This window comes from Bufo bufo, chromosome 1, assembly GCF_905171765.1.
Source record: "Bufo bufo chromosome 1, aBufBuf1.1, whole genome shotgun sequence".
Lineage (NCBI taxonomy): Eukaryota > Metazoa > Chordata > Amphibia > Anura > Bufonidae > Bufo > Bufo bufo.
This window is the reverse complement of record NC_053389.1, coordinates 807,226,191-807,235,244: the sequence shown is the minus strand read 5'-3', so window position 1 is coordinate 807,235,244 and position 9,054 is coordinate 807,226,191.

The following is a 9,054-nucleotide window of genomic DNA, read 5'->3' as shown; positions in this document are numbered from 1 at the left end:
ATACTTAGTTCACAATGTCAGGATCGGTGAAAGGTCCTCCTTAAGTGTCCTATTTACAGATAAAAACAAGTTGAATATGTATAAGGAATGTTAATTACAAATAAGTTTTTCAAAAATAGTAGGCATTGCTGAAATTCAAACTCAGGATCTCCTGTTTACTAGACAGGTGCTTTACCCAACTAAGCCACAGCACCTAACAGTGGCATGGTAGACCAAATGTCTGGCTATATCCATAGAATACTGCAGTTCCCCTTTCAAACATCAAAAATACTCCATCATTATCATAACTACACCTCTGCTATAAATAATATTGATATCCAAAATGGACACTGCCCAGCCTATCTGTTTAAAGGGGCTGTCCGGTCTGAAAAAAAAAAGTTAAATTAAGAATTGGTAAAAAAAAAAAAAGCAGTACTAAATCTCACGACCACCCACTGCTGCCATTTCCAAGATTACTGTATCCTGCTGGTCTCTGCTTCTTGGTCCCATCTCAACACTCAGCAAGTGCCTGGAGCTGTCTTTGCAGCCAATCACTGACTGAGTTGGGTTGCTGCTGCAGCCAGCAATAGGCTCTGTGTCGAGGCAGGACCAGGAAGCAGGAACCAGTGGAGATGTGTGTGGAAGATTGGTGAGGTGGGTAATGCGTGGACATACAATGTAATAACTATGCAAAACAAAACATGCAATGCAACAGCTCTCTGCAAACCAAATAAAGTACAAAAATGCATAATAATTGCTAATGCTATACTTATATATTAGAGATGCTTGACAAATACATTTTGTACCAAATTATTTGAGCCCGTCTGCCGCACGTCAAGGCGATCTCTGTAAGACGGGTTCCTAACACTAAAATTGTCTTCTACCTCACAGGGTTTTTTTTTTGCCTTCCTCTGGATCAACTTGCAGGATAACAGGCCGAACTGGGTGGACAAATGTCTTTTTTCGGCCTTATGTACTATGTTACTATGTTACTGTGTTAAATTCTCCCTGTTATGTGCCATGACGGCTACCGTACTATTCAGGGAGTGTAGGTTCCACATGCATTCTGGGCCTGCTTTAATTTCTGTCATCTTTGGTGCCAAAATGGCCTCCATTATATCCAAGGAATGCAGGTACCAACATGCATGCCGAGCCCACTCCACACCACTCCTGGTGCCAAATGGCCACCAAAGAATGCAATGAGAGTCCACAACTATATCTCTCCTGGTGCCAAATGGCTTCCAGTGAATGAGGGGAAGTAGGCTAAGCTATATACTCACACTAATTAAAATCAGCCTATGGGGGGCGTGGCCTACCGCAGCATGGAGTAGGACGCGTGTTACTTCACTCCTGAAAGAATCCTGTCGTCCAGGCTCATTCTCGGTCAGCCGGTGGAGGCAAGTGGCTCTTTTTATCTCAAAGACAGCAGCGGTTCCCTCTGCGCTTGTGTTAGGAGCCAGAGAACATGCCGAAGCGGGGGAAAAGCGGCGTCCGTTTGGAGAAGGAGGCTGGCCAAGATGGCGCCGGATCAGTGGAGGAAGACAGCGTGCAGGAGGCAGGTGTCACCGCCAGTTCTGTGAGAAGGTCTGGCAGACGTTCTTCTCTACCTCTTGTATGATGTTCTTTGTTTTGGTTTTACTTTCTCATCTCCTTTCCTTCTGCCAGGTGTCACTTATTTAGACTAATCGTCTTCCTTTATATTCCCTCCCATACTGCCTCACTTTGCGGTTTATACTACTTCCTGGATGAAGTGTTCACTGCTGGAGGCTGCTTCTGCTGTTTGCTCAGATAAGTCCTTTACTTTATTGTGTTTCCTTGCTGGCTTGATTCTAGGTGACCCTGACTCCGTCCGTATTAAGTGCAGGGAGCCGGTGGTCGTGTCCCCTCGCTATTATAGGGTTTTCAGGTGTCACACAGACTTAGGTATGTGGGCATGCAATCGTCTACCATCGAGACCCTTGCATGTGCATAGCAGTCAGGGAGAGCTCTTAGGGTTTTATAGGGCTCACCTAGAAGCTCCTTAGTTTGGGATCAAGCCAGTCGCTCGTTTATTCATAAGTTCCAGCTATCTGCAAACTTCACCCTTGACATTATAAACCGCCATTACCGTCTTAAGCATGGATCCGGTTTCAGCCTTGATTGGCCGCATGCAAGGTCTTTCACTGGAGGTAGCAGATCTCCGTAAAACTGTGTCTCAGTTTCAGGTGACCAGTTCTGCTGGCGTTCATGGAGTTTGTTCTGAGCCTAAGATCTCGCTTCCGGATACGTTCTTCGGGGGTAGTGAGAATTTTGTTTGCTTTAGAGAGGCTTGCAAACTCCATTTTCGCCTACTTTCCCATTCCTCTGCTGATGAGGAGCACAGGGTGGGGATCATCATCTCGCTGCTCAGGGATAACGCTCAGTCTTGGGCCTTTTCGCTGCCCCTCTGATCGGTGGATTAATTTTTTGTAGCCCTGGGGCAGATATATGATGACCCGGATCGTATTGCTCTGGCTAAATCTAAACTGCGTTTTTTATGCCAGGGCAAACACTCCGCAGAGATATATTGTTCTGAATTTCGGAGATGGGCAGCTGATACTAGTTGGAATGATGCTGCACTCCGAAGTCAATTTTGCCATGGTCTTTCAGAAAGATTGAAAGATGCATTCGCTTTTCATGAGAGACCAGCGTCGTTAGAGTCAGCCATGTCTCTAGCTGTTCGTATTGACAGGCGTCTTAGAGAGAGAGGAGACTACTCTTTCTTGTCATATTCAGCCAAAGGACAGTGGGGCTGTCTCATTCAGTGCGCAGGGGTCTCAGTCTGTCTCAATCCCCTCTGAGGAGGAGGCCATGGGGGCTAATCATATGAGGCATAATGGGGCTAATCATATGAGGCATAATGGGGGCTAATCATATGAGGCATAATGGGGGATAATCATATGAGACATAATGGGGCTAATCATATGAGGCATAATGGGGGCTAATCATATGAGGCATAATGGGGGCTAATCATATGAGGCATAATGGGGGCTAATCATATGAGGCATAATGGGGGCTAATGAGGCATAAGGGCTGATATGGGGCTAATGAGGCATAAGGGCTGATATGGGGGCTAATGAGGCATAAGGGCTGATATGGGGCTAATGAGGCATAAGGGCTGATATGGGGGCTAATGAGGCATAAGGGCTGATATGGGGGGCTAATGAGACATAAGGGCTGATATGGGGGCTAATGAGGCATAAGGGCTGATATGGGGGCTAATGAGAGGCATGGGGGCTGATATGGGGGTGATAAGAGGAATAATGGGGGCTAATGAGGCATAAGGGCTTATAATGGGGGCTAATGAGAGGCATGGGGGCTGATATGGGAGTGATGAGAGGCATAATGAGGGCTAATGAGAGGCATAATAAGTGTCATCCACAGATGCCCCCATAACAGTGTGTCTTCCACAGATCCACCATAAAGTCATTTCGAGAATTTGGTTATGCCCTTGATGAATGTTTGATGAATGCTCCTGCCGTCTTCCAACATTTTGTGAACAGAATTTTTTATCATTTAATGGGGAAATTTTTACTGGCGTATCTAGATGACATTTCGATTTTTTCTCCTGATTTCAAGACTCATCGGGACCACCTATGTCAGGTCTTGCTGATTGTACTGGAGAATAAATTGTACGCTAAACTGGAAAAATGTGTGTTTGCGGTTCCGGAGATTCAATTTCTTGGTTTTCTTCTCTCCGCCTACTGGTTTGCGGATGGACCCTGAGAAGGTCCGCGCTGTGCTTGATTGTGAGCTTCCTGAGAATCAGAAGGCGCTGATGCGGATTTTGGGTTTTGCCAATTATTACAGAAAGTTCATTTTGAATTATTCCTCTGTTGTTAAGCCACTCACTGATATGACTAAAAAGGGGGTGGATTTTTCCTTGTGGTTGGTAGATGCGCTTAAAGCCTTTTCTAGTATTAAAGAGAGTTTTGCTTCCGCTCCCATTTTGGTACAACCTGATGTCTCTCTACCTTTTATTGTTGAGGTGGATGCTTCTGAGGTGGGTGTGGGTGTGATTGTCATGCCCCACTTTGACGATGTGCGGAGGTCAGCCAGGATAACAGCACGAGTTTAATGTTGTTTTGGAGCCGTGCTGGATCCGCCTCTCATCAGGTGCACTGGGTGGGGTCTTTAGTCTAAATAGCACACTGCCCAGTGTCCTGAGCGGATTATACAGTTCATTCTGGTCTGGGAAGCTTGGAGGGAAGGTTGGCTGTCAGTTCCTGCTCTCAGAGATAAGTGTCATTTCTAGTTCGGTTGTTTGTGTCTTCTATTCCATCCAGGTTCTGTGCGAGCAGACTGCTCCTATCTCCCCTCTTCACCATCTTAGGGAGTTCAGGGTTTTGTTAGCCCAGGCTGGAGGACACTAGCACACCTACCATCAAGGTCTGCTGTGGGCTGAGCAGTGCAGGGAAAGAGGTCAGGGATAAGCTAGGAGGTGACCCTTCCCCTGTCTCTCGTCCAGAGCCTGGTTGGTGTGTTATCTTTTGTGCTAAGTGTACGTCCGCCGTGACATTATAATCCGCCATACTGTGACGGCCATTGCTCAGCGCTTTTGTGATGGTGTCAATTGATGCACTGGTTGACCGCATGCAGGGTTGCGGTTCTGCGTAGTTCGGTCACACAGTGTCAGAGGGTGCTGGCAGCAGGTACAGGTCAAATTGTTGGGGAGCCTAAAGTCGCTCTTCCTGAGAAATTTGCAGGGGGTACTGATGATTTTTTCCGCTTCAAAGAGTCATGTAAGTTGTGCTTTAGATTGTGCCCATTTTCTTCAGGTAATGAAGATCAGAGGGTGGGTATCATCATGTCTTTGCTTAAAGGGGACGCGCAATCCTGGGCTTTTTCTCTGCCGCCCGGTTCTCCGGCCCTCCGGTCGGTGGAGGAATTTCTTGAAGCCCTGGGATTGATTTACGATGACCCAGATCGAGATTACGTAACTTACTACAGGGTAAACATACTGCTGAGGTTTACTGCACAGAGATTAGGAGGTGGGCTAATGAGTCGAGGTGGAACGACCCCCCGTTACGTAGTCAGTTTTGTCAGGGGTTATCTGAAAGGTTGAAAGATGCCCTGGCTTTTCATGAATACCCAGTTACTTTGGAGAATGCGATGTCTTTGGCTATACGTTTGGATAGACGTATCAGAGAGAGGTGTAAGGGTCCCTCTGTGCAGGGGATTCCTCCCACGTGCGGTTTTGTTTCACCAGCTGCCCAGGGTGATATTGCTTGTTACTCTGGGGTAGGGGAGGAACCCATGCAGTTAGGTCAGATTACTGGCCATTCTGATAGTAGAAACTTTCGAAAAGTGCACAATCTATGTTTCTATTGTGGGAAGAAGGGTCATTTTATTTTTTCTTGTCCTTATGTTAAACCACAGGTAGAAGAGAAAAAGAAAAAAGAAAAAAAAAACTCCCCTCACACTTGGTTGTATGAATGGTGTGGTGGAGCAGACGGGTATGCAAGCTCCCTGCAGTTCCCGTTTTCTCCTTTCAGCTATGGTGGCGCTAGAGTCTAGAAATGTGTTTGTTGATGTTTTCCTTGATTGTGGTGCTGGGGTAAATTTTATTGACTTTCTTTTTCTTCAGGGCTTGGGACTAAGTACTTGCACGTTAGAGAACGAGATTCCTGTTTTTGCAATTGATTCTTCCCCTCTTTCTCAAAGGAGCCTTACTCACATTGTTCATGGTATTCATTTAAGGGTGGGTAATTCAGATGCTGAGATTATTTCTTGTTTTGTCATGAAGGATTTGTCAGCTCCAATAGTGTTGGGGTTGCCATGGTTGTCTAGACATAACCCAATTATAGACTGGCAAGCAAGACAAATCATTGGTTGGAGCAAGTTTTGTTCGGATAATTGTCTTGTCACATCTATCGCTGAAGTGTCCATTACGGCCTTGCCTCAGTATCTCTCAGATTTTTCAGATATCTTTTTGGAGAGTGGGGCTCAGGAATTGCCCCCTCATCGAGACTATGATTGTCCAGTGAATCTCATTCCGGGGGCTAAATTGCCTAAGTCTCGGCTTTACAACCTCTCTCAACCTGAGAGAGAGGTCATGCGAAAATATGTCGCCGAGAGTTTGGCAAAGGGTCATATCAGACCATCTAAGTCTCCAGTGGCAGTAGGTTTGTTCTTCGTAAAGAAGAAAGATGGATCACTGAGACCGTGTTTGGACTTCCGGGAGCTGAATCGTATTACAGCCCGGGATCCATATCCCCTGCCTTTGATCTCTGATCTTTTTGATCAGATTGTTGGAGCCAAGGTGTTCTCCAAGTTGGATTTGAGAGGAGCATACAATCTGATCAGGATCAAGGAGGGGGATGAGTGGAAAACGGCCTTCAATACGCACGAGGGTCATTTTGAGAACCTGGTAATGCCTTTTGGGTTGACGAATGTGCCAGCGGTATTTCAGCGATTCGTTAATGATATTTTTCATCACTTGGTGGGGAGGTTCGTAGTAGTTTACCTAGATGACATCTTAATTTATTCTGCAGATCTGAAGACCCATCAGGATCATGTGAGACAGGTTTTGACGATCCTTCGGGAGAATAAGTTATACGCTAAACTGGAGAAATGTTTGTTTGCGGTGCAAGATCTTCCGTTCTTAGGATACATGCTTTCTGATTCCGGTTTTCGTATGGACCCCGAAAAGGTCCGGGCAGTTCTGGAGTGGGACCGACCGGAGAATCAGAAAGCTTTGATGCGGTTCTTGGGGTTTACAAATTATTATAGAAAATGTATTTCGAATTATTCCACACTAGTCAAACCCCTTACTGATATGACCAAGAAGGGCGCTGATGTCTCTGTCTGGTCGGATGAGGCATTGCAGGCCTTTTCGGCTATTAAGGAGCGTTTTGCGTCTGCTCCTATTCTGGTGCAGACGGATGTATCTCAGCCATTCGTTGTGGAGGTTGATGCATCAGAGGTGGGGGTTGGGGCGGTGCTTTCGCAGGGTTCTTCTCCTGGCAAGTGGGTCCCGTGTGCCTTCTTCTCCAGGAAGCTCTCGGTCGCCGAGAGGAATTATGATGTTTGAGATAGGGAGTTGTTGGCTATCAAGTTGGCCTTTGAGGATTGGCGTCACTGGTTAGAGGGGGCGTCCCACTCCGTTACGGTGTATACAGACCATAAGAATTTGGCCTACCTGCAATCTGTCAAGCGTCTGAACCCTAGACAGGCCAGATGGTCATTGTTTTTTTACCAGGTTCAATTTCGTGGTTACCTTTCGCCCAGGGGTCAAGAACGTCAAGGCAGATGCCTTGTCTCGCAGCTTCCCTGGGGGAGGTGATTCAGAAGATCCAGCGCCTATTTTGGCGGATGGGGTGCTGGTGTCCGCTCTGTACCCTGAATTGGAGATGGAGGTATTGGGAGCTCAGGAGGGGGCTCCTGGTTCGTTTCCCCCAGGGAGGTTGTTTGTTGCTGAGGGCCTACGATACAAGGTGTTCAAGGAACATCACGATACTGTTCTCGCGGGACATCCTGGTGGTAAGTCCACCTGTGATCTGGTGTCCCGGAGGTTCTGGTGGCCAGGGTTACGTAAGAGTATTGAGAATTACGTGACAGCTTGTGAAACCTGCGCTCGGTCAAAAGTTGCTCATACTCGACCGCCTGGTTCACTTCTTCCATTGTCTATTCCATCTCGTCCTTGGACGCATTTGTCCATGGACTTTATTACGGACCTGCCGAGTTCCTCCGGGAGAACAGTGATTTTGGTGGTAGTCGACCGTTTCAGTAAAATGGCTCACTTTATACCACTTATGAGTCTGCCTAACGCTAAGACTCTTGCGCAAATCTTTGTGGATAATATTGTGAAATTGCACGGTATTCCTTCGGATGTGGTCTCTAATAGGGGCACGCAGTTTGTCTCCAGGTTTTGGAGGGCGTTCTGCTCTCGGCTTGGCATTCAACTTTCTTTCTCGTCGGCTTTTCATCCACAGTCGAATGGTCAGACGGAGCGTACCAATCAAAACCTGGAGACCTACTTGAGGTGCTTTGTGGCTGAGAATCAGGAGGACTGGTCCTCATTCTTGTCCTTAGCAGAATTTGCATTGAATAACCGTAGGCAGGAGTCCACGGGTAAGTCGCCATTTTTTGGCGCATACGGTTTCCATCCTCAGTTTGGTACCTTTTCTGGGTCTGGTTCCTCCGGGATGCCAGAGGAGGAGAGATTCTCTTCTGCCTTGTCCACTATCTGGCGGAGGATTCAAGGGAATTTGGAGAAGATGGGTGAGAGGTATAAACGAATGGCTGACAGGAGACGTGTGACTGGTCCGGACCTGTGTGTGGGTGATCTGGTGTGGTTGTCCACTAAGAATATCAAGTTGAGAGTGCCATCTTGGAAACTGGGTCCAAGATTTGTGGGTCCGTATAAGATTTCTGCGGTGATCAATCCGGTGGCGTTTCGGCTGGATCTTCCGCAGACTTGGAGGATCCATGATGTCTTTCACAGGTCTTTGCTAAAAAAATATGTTAAACCGGTGGTACCATCGCCATTGCCTCCTCCTCCTGTTCTAGTCGAGGGAAACTTGGAGTTCGAGATCTCCAGGATTCTCGACTCGAGAGTTCTTCGGGGCTCCCTCCAGTACCTGGTGCACTGGAGGGGATACGGTCCTGAGGAGAGGATGTGGGTTCCGGCGTCTGATGTCAACGCCAGACGACTGGTGAGGGCCTTTCATAGGTCCCATCCGGATAAGGTTGGTCCGGGGTGTCCGGAGGTCACCCGTAGAACTGTCATGCCCCACTTTGACGATGTGCGGAGGTCAGCCAGGATAGCAGCACGAGTTTAATGTTGTTTTGGAGCCGTGCTGGATCCGCCTCTTATCAGGTGCAGTGGGTGGGGTCTTTAGTTTAAATAGCACACTGCCCAGTGTCCTGAGCAGATTATACAGTTCATTCTGGTCTGGGAAGCTTGGAGGGAAGGTTGGCTGTCAGTTCCTGCTTTCAGAGATAAGTGTCATTTCTAGTTCGGTTGTTTGTGTCTTCTATTCCATCCAGGTTCTGTGCGAGCAGACTGCTCCTATCTCCCCTCTTCACCATCTTAGGGAGTTCAGGGTTTTGTTA